Below are 15,610 nucleotides of genomic sequence, written 5' to 3' on the forward strand. Positions count from 1 at the left end.
AGAGGATATTACTACTCCTTTCATTATCAGTACCCTTTCAGGGTCATTTATAGCTGAAAATTCTGTAGATTTAAAAAAAAAGAAAAGTAGCTTCCCACAAATTCAAGGGTCTAGAAATATCATGGCCTGCATAGGCCCTGAGTAGTTGTACTTTGAATTTTCGTGAACCGTGATTTTCATAGATATTATTTTGACCTTTTAGCATAATATAATGTGCTTATCTATTTTATGATAACCTATTCTTTGAACAGAGGAGAAACGGGAATGATATGTTAAGGAAAGCTATAGAGCTATGGAAATAAAGAAATAAAGAAAAAGATACTTTTTATGGAAAAGAGTACAATTTGAATAAGTGGAGCAGTTAAATGAATGAAAAGAATGGGGAAGGATATAAAAAAAGAAGTCTAGAAAGAAAAAGAAGGAAACAATTTAATCAAATACTTTCAGAAAAAAGGGCAGGAAAGAGAACAAGCCTATCGAAAGAGATAAAAAATTCCAGAAGAGATGGAGTAGGCAATCGAACTATCCAATAACAATGATAGCATGATAAACATAAAGATAACTGAAGTTGTGGAATGGGAGTAGAAAGAGCTTAGCCTATGGAGTCAAACAGTATATGCCTTGCTATTATTTACTCAGGTTATTAATCTGAAAAATAGGCCTTAAATTTGTTGAGAAGTAATTTTGCCTAAAAAATGCTTTAGTACCATGCCTGGCTCATAGGAGGTGCTCAGGACGAGTAACTTCTCTGCATGAGGAAATATAGGATTTGTTAGCAGTCCCTACCTATCCTACCTCAAAACAAAATATCTTAATCTGTATCTTGATCTGGGTTTTAGTGGCACATTGTCAAGGATTACCAAAAACCCATAATAATGAGGAAGTTCAAAAGTATGCCAGCTTTCAAGATAACCAGATAGTATAAATTGTCTCAATTATAGTAAAGGTATACTTAGTTACACTTACTTTCACTTTGCTAAGTAACTGAGTTTAAGCTTCCTAAAAATATATTACTCCTGTGCTCAGAAATAATGATCATTATCTCGAAGAAAAGTTTAATCCCAAAAGGGTATTTTACTGATATCTTTCATTTCCTAGCAATCACCTGCCCATGTAAAATCCATTACATGTGTTAAGACATCCTTGATTAACCCTGCAGGGGATCTTTAACTGCTCAAAAAGCCAACAAAAGCTGAAAGAAGAATCTAATAAACAAACCCCCATGAAGTTGAGATTCACAATGCCATTTAATAATAGTGTAGACAAAACTAACTTATAAATCATAAAACTTACCAAATTTGTTACAGATTTTTCTTTTTCTTAGGTAACTGTATATCTATAAGATAGAAAATTGATAGATTTTTTTTCTTTTGCTAGTAACTACTTTATTGTGATAGTTGCATATCCTAGTGTGCTAAAAATCCGAGAAGACTGATTTTATAGAGCTTAATTTTTATGACAGCACTAACATTTGGTTTCTGGATTTTCTCTTAATAGGGAAATATCTTGGGTGATATCTCAAGAAACCATTGCTGGTAAAGAAAACAGTAAAACAGAACAAGGCTCTACTGTAGAAATGACAGCAGAGACCAGAAACTACTATTGGAATTATAAATAAAATGGAGTGACTTACAAACACAGGTAACCATAAACTAAAGGCAGAGAAAGAGACTAGAACAAAGAGCAGATTTTGTATCTTCAGATAATGTGATGGTGTGAAATTCTAAGTCCATGTCTAAGATTCTTGTACCTATCATATACTCTCTAAAAAAGACAAATTTAGCTTTAGTAAACATTTTCTTAAGTATAAGAATGTCAAATACAAGTAGCTAAGATTTTCTAAGTTATTCTGAAACTGAAAGCATGATGTGTTTTAAGAGTTCAGTGACTACTTCAGTTATCTCTTAAGTCCTGATTGAATATCAAGAGCAAACTCTGTTGAGAATTGAGTTAATAGTTTCCTTGGTGTTAGTAACTTGTTCTGTTACACATCTTGTCTTTTATTCATGCCCTTTATATTTTAAATTTGTCAGATGAAACAATCTGACAAACAGAAAGTATTATTTTTACACTGATCTTTGGAATATGAAATTAGATACGTTTTTGCACTGGTGCATATTCTAATGATTTATTTGAATAACTGATAGTACCATCACCCTTTTCAGACAACAACATGAGTATGGTCATGGCAAACATCTAGTCGTGATTTAAGCTGAACTTAAAATTCTTAGTTTCTTTAATAATACTATATAATATAGCATAGAAGTTAAAAGCAAAGGCTCTTAAACTAGACTCTGGATTATATCTTAGCTCCATCACTTACTAGCTAGTTCTTACACTCTCTTTGTATCAGTATAATAGAAACAATATTAGTAACTGTGTGTGGGGTTGTTGTGGGAATTAAAAGAGTTACACAGGTTCAGGGCCTACCTCCAATGGATAAGTGCTCAGTGTTGGTCATTATTAACCTGTAGTCAATTTTGCCACAATGCCTGCTTTATAGAGTCAAATAACTAAGTAATGCCAACCCTTTTTATTCAGTATCTTCATAACTTTCATCAATTTAAAAACATCTTTCTTTACTTCTAAAAAGTTAAGACAATCATTGATACAATTACATAAGTTTAACACTCTATGTATGAATTTCCCTCTGACCTCACTCTAAGAAAAAATTGCCTATTTTTTCCCAACAAAATTCCATCTAACATGCACATCATGATACTCTGTTGACTTTATATGCTTTGTTTTGTAAATATTCAAAAGGAAAGCAAACCATGTCCACTAAAAAGATGTAATTTTGTGACATCAATAGCTGAAAGGAGTGGAGATAGAACTGTATAGAAGCAGAACATTTTTGTTATGATATTGATATTAAGCTGGTATAAATACAAATTAGAGTATTATAACTTTAGGATGTTAAATGTAATCCCTACAGTAAAGGGGGGGGGGGAGCTATAGAATATACATAAAAGAGAATGAGAAGAGAATTATCTTTTACTTAAAAAAAAGTGAACTAAACACAAAAGAAGGGATTAATGCAGGAAATGAGAGGGAAAAGCTATAAGGCTTATACAAAAAAATAATAAAATGAAAGAAGTAAGTTCCTCTTGATCAGTAATTACTCTAAATGTAAATTGGTTAAACTCTCCAGAAAAAGAGACAGATTGGCAAGATAGATTAAAACAAAAACAAAAACATGATCCAACTATATGCTGTCTACAAGAGAGTCACATTAGATCTAAGGACATGCTTAAGTTGAACATGAATGGAATGAGAAAGCTATTCTATGTTAATAGCAACCAAAAGAGATGAAGAATAGCTATGAAGATATAACATAACATAAAACAACATAACATATATATACTCACATGCATGTGTGTATGTATATAGTATTATATTTCTATAGATCTTAAATTTAAAAAGGTTAAAAAGACAGAGAAAACAATCAAACCATCCTGGAAGTAAGTAAATTTCTTGCAGAGGAGGAAACTGAGGTGTAGGGACTTAGAGCTGACTGTGCTGAAGCACATGTTTCATTCCTGGAAGTCTTCCTTTTCTCTGCTCAGTTCACCACCTGCCTGAATCTTCCTCCTTCTAGATAGTAGTCAACATGTGCTTGGTGGGGTTGGGGAGTGGGTGGAGGAAATAATCTTAAAACCAAACAAAGTCTAATTTTAAAAAGCAAATCTGTATAAGAGAAAGGGAAGAAGAAATGCCAAAGCTAAATACAAATCTGTGGAATGGAGCAGATTGCCTGTGCTGTGCAGCACATTCTGGTTTAATGAATATTCAATCATAGAAGTGTTTTCTTTCTCTGCTCCCTTTGTGGAGAGAATTTCTAGGTCGGAAGAAGATTTTGCTTTTTAATTATTTTCTTCAACAATTTTTAGTTGAGCGAGAGTATTAGCCTTGATATTTGTAACCTAAAGGTTATAGAAGAAAGTACTATTACAGTCCCTCTGATAGTTCAATGACCTAAAGGCCCTGATTATAAAATAAGATGGCAGTGAAGCCCCTGCACACTGAACATAGAAGAATTTCCCATAACCAGGGGCTTTATTTATATATTTGATCAACTGTAAGCCACTGTAAGACAGTGCATTCATTCCAGTTTCTCTCACCAATGTCTTCACACCTTAATTTTTAAAATTGTTATTAATCTCATTAGATTATTTGAACTGAGATGAACTATGTTGCCAAACCAAAGAAACAAATGAAATTAAACGATAAAAAAATGAAAGCACTCCTGGGAACACTTCCTGAAGACTGGCATGCTAAATCAGGGAAGGCAGGTTCTCAAAGCTTAGGAAGAACGCAGGGAAACACCAAAGCAGACCAGATTTCAGGGCCAAAGCACGGCTGCCATAATAGCAAGACAGTCTGCCTTAGGAACCTAGAAACAGACTGATTTGTCTTTCAAAGTTCTCCCTCAAAACTTATGAAAAAACACCACCCTTGCTTGGCACTAAAAAAAACTTTAGAACACCTAAATTGACCAGAGAAATACGCTAGAATGCCTCTACCCCAGAAATTAAGCCCTGGAATTCAGAGGAGCAACCACATCAAGCTTCTTATTTGTGTATGTGCAATCTTATAACTATTTTTTTTATTATGGAGAAATGTTTTAATTTATCAATTCCAATTTATTTCTCCATAAATGCCTAGAGTGAATAAGGTAAAATCTAAAGAATGTCACCATGGATCAGAACCAGCTGGTATTCATGTTTAAATGCTACCAATGAAGTGAAGTGACAAGTGTCTGTGACACTGAAGGTAAAACTGAAAGCAAACCAACAAAAACATGAAGGAGGGGGGATGTAAGTTTCCCAAAGCCTTTCATACGTTGGCTGCGAGCTGCCCTTGCAACCCTTTTTCAAACATCATCGCTTCATTCTCTTCGTGTTTCAGTTAACCTGAATTCTTTGGTGGTTTAAATTTAAATCTCATGTTCTTACCTTTGTACTTTTTAGCACATCTTCTCTCTTCAACAGGGTATACTTCTCCCATCTTCAAACATTAAAGTAATATCTATATTTTTATTACAAAATTTATCTATATTTATGTTTGTATGTGTATATGCTGTATGTTCCCTTTAATACTGTAAATACTTGTAGGCCAAATCTGTGATTTGTTTATTCATCTCCTTAAAAAACAAAAGGGGAATAACAAAATGGAATACTTATTGCAGTGATGGCCAGACACACGCTACATCCACTCCAAAATTTTCCAAGACAAGATGTGAGAAAAAAACATATCGTTGTCATTGTTTTTACTTCACATAGGCATATTTAGATAAGCAAACCATTTCTTATCACAGTTTTGAGTTACCTTGCAAATTTTCTTCTGTTATGCCTCAGAATTTTGTAGTGACTCATTTCTTTTTTTTTTTTTTAATATTTTTATTGGGGAATTAGGGGATGGGAACAGTGCTGGGGAATTGGGGGAAGAGGAACAGACAAGTTGCTGTCCTTTTGTTTTTCTGTCTAGTTGTGGAGGACGTTGCTTCACTGGCCCTAGTTGGCACCATCATTGCGCTCTTCCCGGGCGAGGCAGATTAGTCACCGGCTTCTGGACGGCCGCTCACTGCGGCTGCTGGCCGCTCACACTGGCTGCTGGCTACACATGGTAGCCCATGGCAACCCATTGCCACAGGGGCTGCAGCCTATGCCGTCACCAGTGACTCCTGGCAGCCCAGCTCCAGGTTGAGCTGTTGTTCAGCATCTTAGCTGTGGAGGGCAGTGTCACTGGCCCTCATATGTAGGATCCGAACCAGGCCCTCTAGCGTCCCAAGCCAGCTCTTAACCAACGCGCCACTCGGCCGGCCCAGTGACTCATTTCTTTTATGATGATTAGCATCATGTATGCTATTTTATTGTGATAATAATGGATCTATTAACAAAAGCCAAATAGCAATTCTATTGAAACTATTATAAACCATAATGATTATTTTTCAATATACTCATATTAAATCAAATAAAAAGTGAAAAACTATAGTCTACCAGACACTGGAAATGAGTGGGAGGAGCTACAATATCATTGTTTTGTTGAATTAGTTGAAGTTTTTATTTTTGTTATTACATATACTCATTTTTTATGAGTTTAAACAAGAAAAATCAATGTGTAAAGTATAGATATGATGATGCCCAAAACCTTTTCAGAGTTTAGAGGCCTCTATTGAGAGATCATTTCAAAATGTGGAGTGGGAGAATTTCTGAAAATAATACCTAAAAGCCAGTGCTTTTGAAATATTTGCCTGGGAATATGGAGTTAAGCCTGTACCACTAGAAAAAAAAATAAAATAAACTTTTTAAAAACCTCTCTGTTTTCAGTAGATAGGGAGAAAGGAAGGATAAATGAAATGGCTTACCACCAAATGGAAAACTGTATTTTAATAAACCATTCAGAATATGAGAAATCAACTCCTATGCCAAAAAGTATTTTTATTTTCAAAAAAGCACAGGAAGATTTCTAGGTAAAAACAGTAACCTAAGTGTACATATAAATATTTGATTCTCTGCTCCACTCCCATCCCAGAATCACTCTCCTAAGGAAACGACCCACTAAATTTTAAATAGGAGAAACTCCACAGCAGCTATGGAAACTGACAAAGACATCAAAATAATATGACTTCGCTAGTGTTTTTGGTAGATAGAAGGCAGAAGAGATTAGATGAAGCCTCAAACCCTTGGGTTTCATTCTTTTTGCTAGAATTGACTTCTGAGGATCCTAGACGAGCAAATACACTTTATGTTGTAGTGAGCAAGAACTAGAGGCCGAATTCATCTCCGAGTTCCATTTGAAGTTATTTTAAGATTTGAAAGTAATATAATCTGAGGGTTATATTGACAGTGGAGCATAGTAACTGCCAAGAGCAAAAACTCTTATCTGCTTAAGTTAGTTTGGTTAATTTTGTTTGAAACCAACAAAGTTCTGTCTGACAGACTCATCTTTACTAGTCAGAGGGCAGGGAGAGAGGGTGTGGCAGAGGTGCAGTGAATCAAAAGACGTGATTAATAGAGGGAATATAGGCCTCCATTGACAAAAAGATTGGAATTTATGTCCAGTAATATTAGATAGGGAACTTTAATAGCAGTTTAATAGTGGAAATAAAACAGATCTATTATTATTGGCAGATGACAAAACAAACCATCAATCTGAGAAATATAGCAAAAATGATTATAAATGGTAACAGTTTAATAATATCACACAATAAAATATACAAAAATATAGCTTTTGTGTAGATAAATAATAACTACATAATTTTTCCAGCTTATTGAGTTATAATTGACATATAACATTATGTTAATTTAAAGTATACAATATGATCATGTGATAATATTGCAAAATGATTACCACAATAGAATTAGTTAATATCTCCATCACCTTACATAATTACCATTTCTTTTTTGGAACTGAGAGCATGTAAGATCTACTCTCTTAGCAACTTTCATGTATGTGATACGGTATTGTTATCTGTAGTCACCATGCTGTACATTATAGATCCACAGAACTTATTCATCTTATAACTGGAACTTTGTAGCCTTTGACTAACATCTTCCCATTTCTCACAGCCCCTAGGCCCTGTCAACCACCATTCTACTCTCTGTTTCTGTGAATTAGGCTTTTTTATACTCCACATACAGTATTTGTCTTTCTCTATCTGACTTATTTTACTTAGCATAATGCCCTCACAGTCCATCTATCTTGTCAAAAATGGTGGGATTTCCCTTTCTTGAGACTGAAGAACATTCTAATGTGTGTGTATGTGTGTGTGTATCTTCTTTATTCATCTGTAGATGGACACTTAGGTTGTTTCCATATCTTGATGTTTGTGAATAATGATTCAGTGAACATGAGCATACAGATATCTCTTTGGGATACTGGTTTAATTTCCTTCCAATATAAACCCAGAAGTGTGATTGCTGATCATATGGTAGTTCTGTTTGTAATTTCTTGAGGAACCTCCTCCACCTCCATAAAGTTTTCCATAGTGGTTGCACTAGTTTGCATTTCTACCAACAGTGCACAAAGGTTTCCTTTCCTCCACATCTTCTCCAATATTTGTTTGCCCCTGTCTTTTTGATAATAGCCTTTGTAACAGGTATTTTCTCTTTGTGGTTTTTATTTGCATTTCTTTGATAATGAGTGATGTTGAGCATCTTTTCTTTCACCCATTGACCATTCGTGTGTTGTCTTTGGAAAAATGTGTATTCTGTTCCTCTGATCATTTTTTAATTGGATTGTTTACTCTTTGCTATTGAGTTGTATGAGTTCCTTACATATTTTAGAAACTAACTCCTTATCAAATAGATCATTTGCAAATATTTCTTCCCATTCCACATGTTGCCTCACATGTATGGTCAACTAATAGTTGAGAAGGAAGCCAAGAATACTCAATGAGGAAAGAATAGTCTATTCAATAAATGACATTAGGTAAACTGGATAATCACAGGCAGAAAATGGAAATTGGACCTCTTTCTTAAGCTGTTCACCAAAATTAACTCAAAATGGATGAAACACTTACATTAAACATAAGACCTGAAACTGTAAAACCCCTAGCAGAAAGCATAGGCTAAAAAGCTCCTTGACATTTGTCTTGGCAGTGATTTTGTGGATATGAAACCAAAGCAACAAAAAACTAAAATGGACAAGTGGAATTACATCAAAATAAGAGCTACTGAAGGATATTAACAAAATGCCCATAGTGAATATAACAGATGAATAAATAGAGACACAAAAATTTGATAAAAAGGCATGAAATGAGATAGATAGATGGCCAAAACATAACACCAAGTAATATCCACAAACTTTATAAATAATCTGTTTCTGGTTATTATATAAATCGTGAAATGAAAATTATCAGTTATCTGAGGGCACAAAAAGAAGATAATGGTTAAAATGTATAAGGCTTCATAGAAAAATAGGAAGCATATCTTCAGCACATTAATGAGTACTAGACTGTATGTGAAACTAAAAGCCACGCGCTCTGGTAATATTGATGCAAACTTTAGCGAACAGTGAAAAACTCCTTTTATCTTCCCACCCACACCCGTTCACCTGTCAGTTCCTTTAATAGAGGTTTAGCTTCTCCATGCATTCCCACACATTGAAAATCAATGGAAAAATATTTTAACTAGCAATCTAATTGAATTCAATTTAGTCCAAGTGTGTCAGGAAAAACACAACTTGTCATTGGAAGACTTCACTATGAACAATTCTTTCAAATTTGAAGCAGCCAAACTATAAATTTAAACCAAAATTCTAGAGTTGAAACAAAAGTAATTTTAAACATGTTCTTGCTTTTTCTCTTTGAAAGACTCGCAGACTTTCATAATTAGCTTTATTTTAAGGAAAATAATTTTCAGTCTAATATGGGCTACATACAGATGTTTTGTTCACATAAATAATAAATACCTTTAAAAAAATCCATATTATCTCATCCCTGGATCCCACTAAGTTTTACACTTTAAGAGACCAAACTTAAATTAAGTACAGCAATTGTATGATCAACCTGGGAAGATATGGATATTTATAGCAACTTATGCCAGTGTCATAGCACTGAAGTTTTAGCCAATAAATAACAATTCATGTTACTGAACATATATATACATTCTCTAAAATAAATGAAACTTTATTTGTCAGAACTATTCCATGTGCATGTGCATAGGGCTCATTCTTCCTTAAAAAAATTAACAAACACCTAATTTTATCAATTTACATTTTTCTAAAGAGAAATTATGACACAAAATTGATTTAAGTAGGAAGGGCTGTTTCCTATCTCACATAATATATAGTAACCTGAGGTAAGGTTAGTACAGGATTGGTTCATTTTAGGACTCAAAGACACTATTGAAAACTTAAGCTTTATCCCAAATGCTGAGATTGCTTTTCATCATCGTAAAATGCAGAAGTTCCAATAACGTGGATGCCTCATTATTCTAAATAGGCTATTTCATCTTGTATGTCTGATTTTAAATGTAAGTGAATTATTCACCAAATACCTCCCACCCACCATAAGATTTTCTCATGAATTAGTAACCAAAATTTTTATCGTAGGCCACCTTTAAATATAATTCAATTAAGAATGCTAATTTACGATTAAGATTTAGCCTTGATGAGAGAGTAGAGTCAACTTTATCTTAGCCGAGTTTCGATTAAGAAAGAAGAAGAAAATATTTGAATAAAAAGTAATACGTCTTCACCTAGGGCAAAACTCAAATGTTTCTAATATAATATCTAACATTAATATTGTATCAAAAATCATTAACTTTAACTTCCACTGAAGAATTAAATAAATTTAAAGAATTGCGATGTGGAAGCCAAAATATCTCATCCAGGATCTGACATTCTTCAATAACATAACCTTTGATAAGTTTTTAAACTTGACACTTGATTTACATATTTGTAAAATGAGAATAAAATTAATAGCCCTGTATATACTCTATAGATGTTGAGGATCAAATATATAATGTATTTAATGCACTTTATAAGTGATAATGTGTTGAATTATAATTATTATTTAAGTTTTACTCATATCAGCATATCAGTTTTTATTCCTAGTGGAGAAACAAGTTGGCTATGGAAAGGTAATGAAGAATGGGCTATTCAACAAGATATATTAAGGCTATAGTAAGTCAGACATTTTCTTCTTTGTACTTCTGTAATTGCACTGATTTCAACAGTAGTGTATTTTATCGTAGCACACTTAGCAGTAGTTGTTGTTTGTAGTTGTTGTCAGTAAAGACACAAGCACAGATGGGAAAGAGTAAAAGCACCAAATATGTGTAAGCATTGTGCTATGTACATTCTGTGTTTATAAAGAGAAGATGACTGCATTAGTAAAACTCTGCCCTGAACTTCAAATAAATTTGGCAGTATAGTGGAAGAGACAGCTGTGGACACATAGAATGCTTATGAAACCATAGAGTGTAGAAATTAAGCACATGGAATCAGAAAGATGTGGATTCATGTCCCAGCTCTGGCAGAGTTTTTATTTAACCTTGGACAATATATTTAGTATGCCTAAGCTTCAGGAATCATTTTAATATACTCATGCTGCTCCCAACCATGATTCTTTATCCCTTATTTAAAATTAAGAAACTGACATAACAGCTTGGGTAACAGACACTATATTATATGACTTGTCAAATGATGAGTAGCTTACAAGATGCTATATGAGTTTATAGCACTTTGGGGAAAAAAACAGAAAATCTGGAAGAAATAGCTCTGAGCATGAGTTTTTTAGTTCTTCTATAATAAACAAAATTATTTATTAAAGAGCAATAAATTCAAACTACTATTAGATAAAACCTAAATAGTTTGATCAAATACGGTGTAGTACAAATGTATCAGTCCAAGTATGTTTTAGCTTTCCTTTTGTTTTCTATCTAAGCAATATATGTTCCCTATTTATAGCACCTACACAAAATCTAATGGGAATATATGTTCACTTTTTATAGCACCTACACAAAATATAATCATATGGTCTGTTTTAGGCTTTTTAAAGCATCATTAAGTAGAAAGCTGAAATAAGAACCATTTAACGTTACTCTAACCCTGACGCTTGATTCTATTAAAAAGTGACAGTGTAAAAAGAACTGGTCAGACTAGTCCATTTGAACTTGTCAGCAACAAAACCAATTTAAAATTGTTACTGAAGTAATGCCCCAATTGAAATTGTTTTGTGGCTCAACTCGATTTCATTCCTTAAGAGCATATGATAGCATCCCAATATTTTCCTGTTTCAAAATGTTTTACATCAGGCTAACAAAAGATCTTGATTGGAAGTATCAGACTATCAATCAAATTCAGTTTATGGTTCCAGGAACTGTAGAATTTTTGTGCTCATCATTTTTAACACATGATTGAAGGCCTAATATTTAAAAATATTACTTTCCTCCTTTTTCTCTTTTTTGTCCATTAATATATTACCTGATACTATATTTTAAAGTTTATTTTGAAAGGATTTCTCAACATATTTCAAATCTGAGATGAATATTTTGTGAAGCAAGGGGAAATGCCTTATATAGTTAAGGAAAAGGAAGATGAATTTCAAAAAGAAGACACAAAATATTTTTTTTGTACTTTGATACAGAAAACATCCCAGTGAACAATTTTTATTACCTGATATCTTGGCTCAAAAAATTCCAGATATTACTTTTTAAGAATATTTGATTCACAGCATGTTTTTCTCCCATCCATGTTTGCAAACTCATGGTATAGTTGAAATAAAGACATAAAATTGATGGTCTATGAGGACTTCTGGTCAAGATGTTTGAAGGTTTACATTTTGATGTCCACTCTATTCTTTATATAAAATCACCAATTAATAATTATCATTTAATAGTAAAGGCATAAGAAATATTGCAGACAAAAGAAAGTTAGAGACTTTACCACCATTACATACTCAGTGTAACCAAAAAATAATTAATTTCACCAGGACAAAGATTAAACCCTGAGCAAGAAATAGTTTATAAAATATTTTGGAAAATTAATTATTACTATTAAAAAATAAAATACGTTATTTGTAGAAGATAAAATTAAATCTCTAAACAAACAACTAATATATAAAATTTTCACTGGATGAACTTAGACAAAGTCTGTATTTGTCAGGAAGAGACTTAGAGATACTAAATAACTTCAGACTTTATTAGTTAACATATGTTTTTTGAGAATTGCTTTGGTTTATTTTTCATTGTATAATTTATTTTTGAATAAAAATTATATACATTTAAAGTGCACATGTTTTATATGCGTATACATACTGAAATGATTACTACAGTCAAGCTAATAACATATCCATCTCCTCCAACAGTTACCTGTTTTTCTTTTTTTTTGTGGTGAAAGCCTGAGATTTTTTCTCTTAGAAAATTTCCAGTATTCAATATGCTATTATTAATTATAATCACCATGATTTACATTAGATCTTTAGAACTTATTCATCCTGTGTATCTGAAACTTTGTACCCTTAACCATTATATTACAAATATATATATATATATATATATATATATATATATATATATGAAAAATATAATTATAGCACATAGTTTTCATATCATCACAGTATAGAGAGGAGAATATATGAGACCTTACAAATTCATGAAGATAAAGGAAACAAGGAAGCAAAGCAAATTGTGGTAATCAGAAAGCACAAAATAACATTAAAGGAATATATCAAAATAGGAACATATCAAAATATATTAGTAGAAACAAAAATATGGGTTAAACTTACTTTTAAAAATAGCTTTAGATGAAAGAAAACAAACAAGTAAAACAAAAAAAAAGAAAATAAAAAGGCAGGAACAGAACCAAATACAAATGTACATTCCTAATGAAGGGAACACAAAACAAAACTACATAAAAAATGTGAAAATCGATGACAAAAACTATGCAAATTACAAATCAAAAGAAGCTGGCATAGCAGAAATAATGTTGTATTCAATGGAATTTAAGAAAAGCAGCATTTACAAGAATAATGAACCTTAAATAAATAATTGTGAAAAGAGAGAACTTAGAACAGATGACATATGCCATGTTTCAATAAACATCAAAAATGGTTATTGGATTATTGAGACGGAGTTCAGTTTTCAAGAAATTGATAGGCTATGAAAGAGACCCATATGTTGACAGCAACTTTAAGGTACTATGATAAATATTTCTATAGGTTTTGAAGGGAGCATAGAGTGGTAACCACCTCAGTCTTGTGGAAAGGGACAGAGTTTCTTGAAGGTAGTATATTTCTAGGAGCCCAGAAAACTAACAAAATTGAGTCTGAACAGAAGTCTTTTCCATGGCGAAGGAGCAACCTTGGTAAAGGCTTGGAGGTGCGAAGCACGAAGTACAACATTGTACATTGCAAATTGGGAGGAGAGTAGTAACGAGGAATCAGAAATGGAGATTGGCTAGACAATGACTGCAGTTATGTTGAAATTGGACTATTTCCTATGAAAATGAAGAAGAATTGAAGACATTTACATAAGTAGGACACAGTCACAGTGTACTTGAGAAAGAACTCTGGTTATAGAATGGAGAACAGGAACTAGAAGGCAAGAAGAAAGAAGCAGAGTTGTATAATAACCATGTAAAAGAGCAAGATCTAAATAAATCTAACCATTCTGGGTGTTCCATTTGAAAATAAAGTTTAGGAAAACACTAATCTCAATTAATGTTATGGCAGTGAGAATGGGAAGTTTACCCTTATTCATTATTTCAAGAGTTCAGTTCTTATCACTTGTATTGTGTAATAGTGTATTTGTTTCTAAGAAAACACTTCCTCTTTCGTAGTGATGCTTGACACATTTCTCCTTGATAAGAAAATGCATCTATAGTATCTTGGCATATTTTCTATCTCCCTGACTTGTTCTTACATGAAAAAGTAGGAAAACATGCATCTACTGAACATATTAGTCAGAATATAATGAATAAATGAGGATACGATATTTATACTTTGTAAAAATTCATTGCTTCTTGCAAATGTTGGTACACATAAATACTTAAGAAAAACCCCTCTGATAACTTTTGTATCATTGAAATTATATATACATATTTGTGTATATATACAGATGAATAATTATATAGTGAAATATGGTGATAAGTTTTGAGTAGTGGTATTTCATGATTCATTACTTCATAGGGTAAGACTTATTGAATAAATGTCAGTGTACATTATTATAAAAATAGCATAACTGAGAAAAGACACTCATAAACATGGTAGTATTCTACAATAAGCCTAAATCAATTCTGACATTGAGATCAAAGAGATATTAATAACAAAGAAGCATGTAAAAGATAGCAAAATAAATAATTTAGAGGACTCCAAGATAATTTTTGTACCAGTTCCCAACCAGAAAAATTACATTTAATTACCATTTAACAACCAGAATTATTTAATACATCATGTTACAAATAGCTGCATCTTAGGAAGTGAAGGCCAAGTTATTTTAGAAGATCATATTCTAAAAATGAAGATAAGATAAAATTATACAAAATAAGAGAAAATTAGAAAGCAATACCTCAAAGGCATTCACTTTACTCCATTTTTACTGTCATTACCCTAATAGAGAGCAGCATTATGTCTTACCCAGACACCTTAAACAGCTTTCTCAATTAAATGGTTCCACTACTACCCCAAGTATAAAATCCTAATTGCTTAAAACAATTTGTAAGTACTGTCATAAAGTTGTGTATGCTTAAAAAAGTCTCCCTTTTTCTTTTGCTTTTAATTTTGTGTAGTATTTTTGATAGCTTTATTGAGGTGTAATTGATATACAATAATGTGCATATATTTAAAATGAACAATTTGATCAGTTCCAAGATATGTATACTAACTTAAAATCAGAACCATATTTAAGACAATAAACTCTGTCATTCCAAAGATTTTTGGGGTTTTTTTGAGCTGAGCCATCCTGCCACCTGTTGGCAGCTCAGCAGCAGCTCAACTCAGGCTGGGACCTGAACTGCTGTTGCTCAGAGCTCAACTCTTGAGCAAGCTCTTAACCAACTGAGCCACTTGGCTGGCCCTCCAAAGTTTCTTTTTTCCTCTCCTTACCACCCCTCCTGCTAAAATACTCTCATCCTTATGCAACTACCAATCTGTTTTCTGTCACTG

This window comes from Hipposideros armiger, unplaced genomic scaffold (assembly GCF_001890085.2).
Source record: "Hipposideros armiger isolate ML-2016 unplaced genomic scaffold, ASM189008v1 scaffold_229, whole genome shotgun sequence".
Taxonomy (NCBI): Eukaryota; Metazoa; Chordata; class Mammalia; order Chiroptera; family Hipposideridae; genus Hipposideros; species Hipposideros armiger.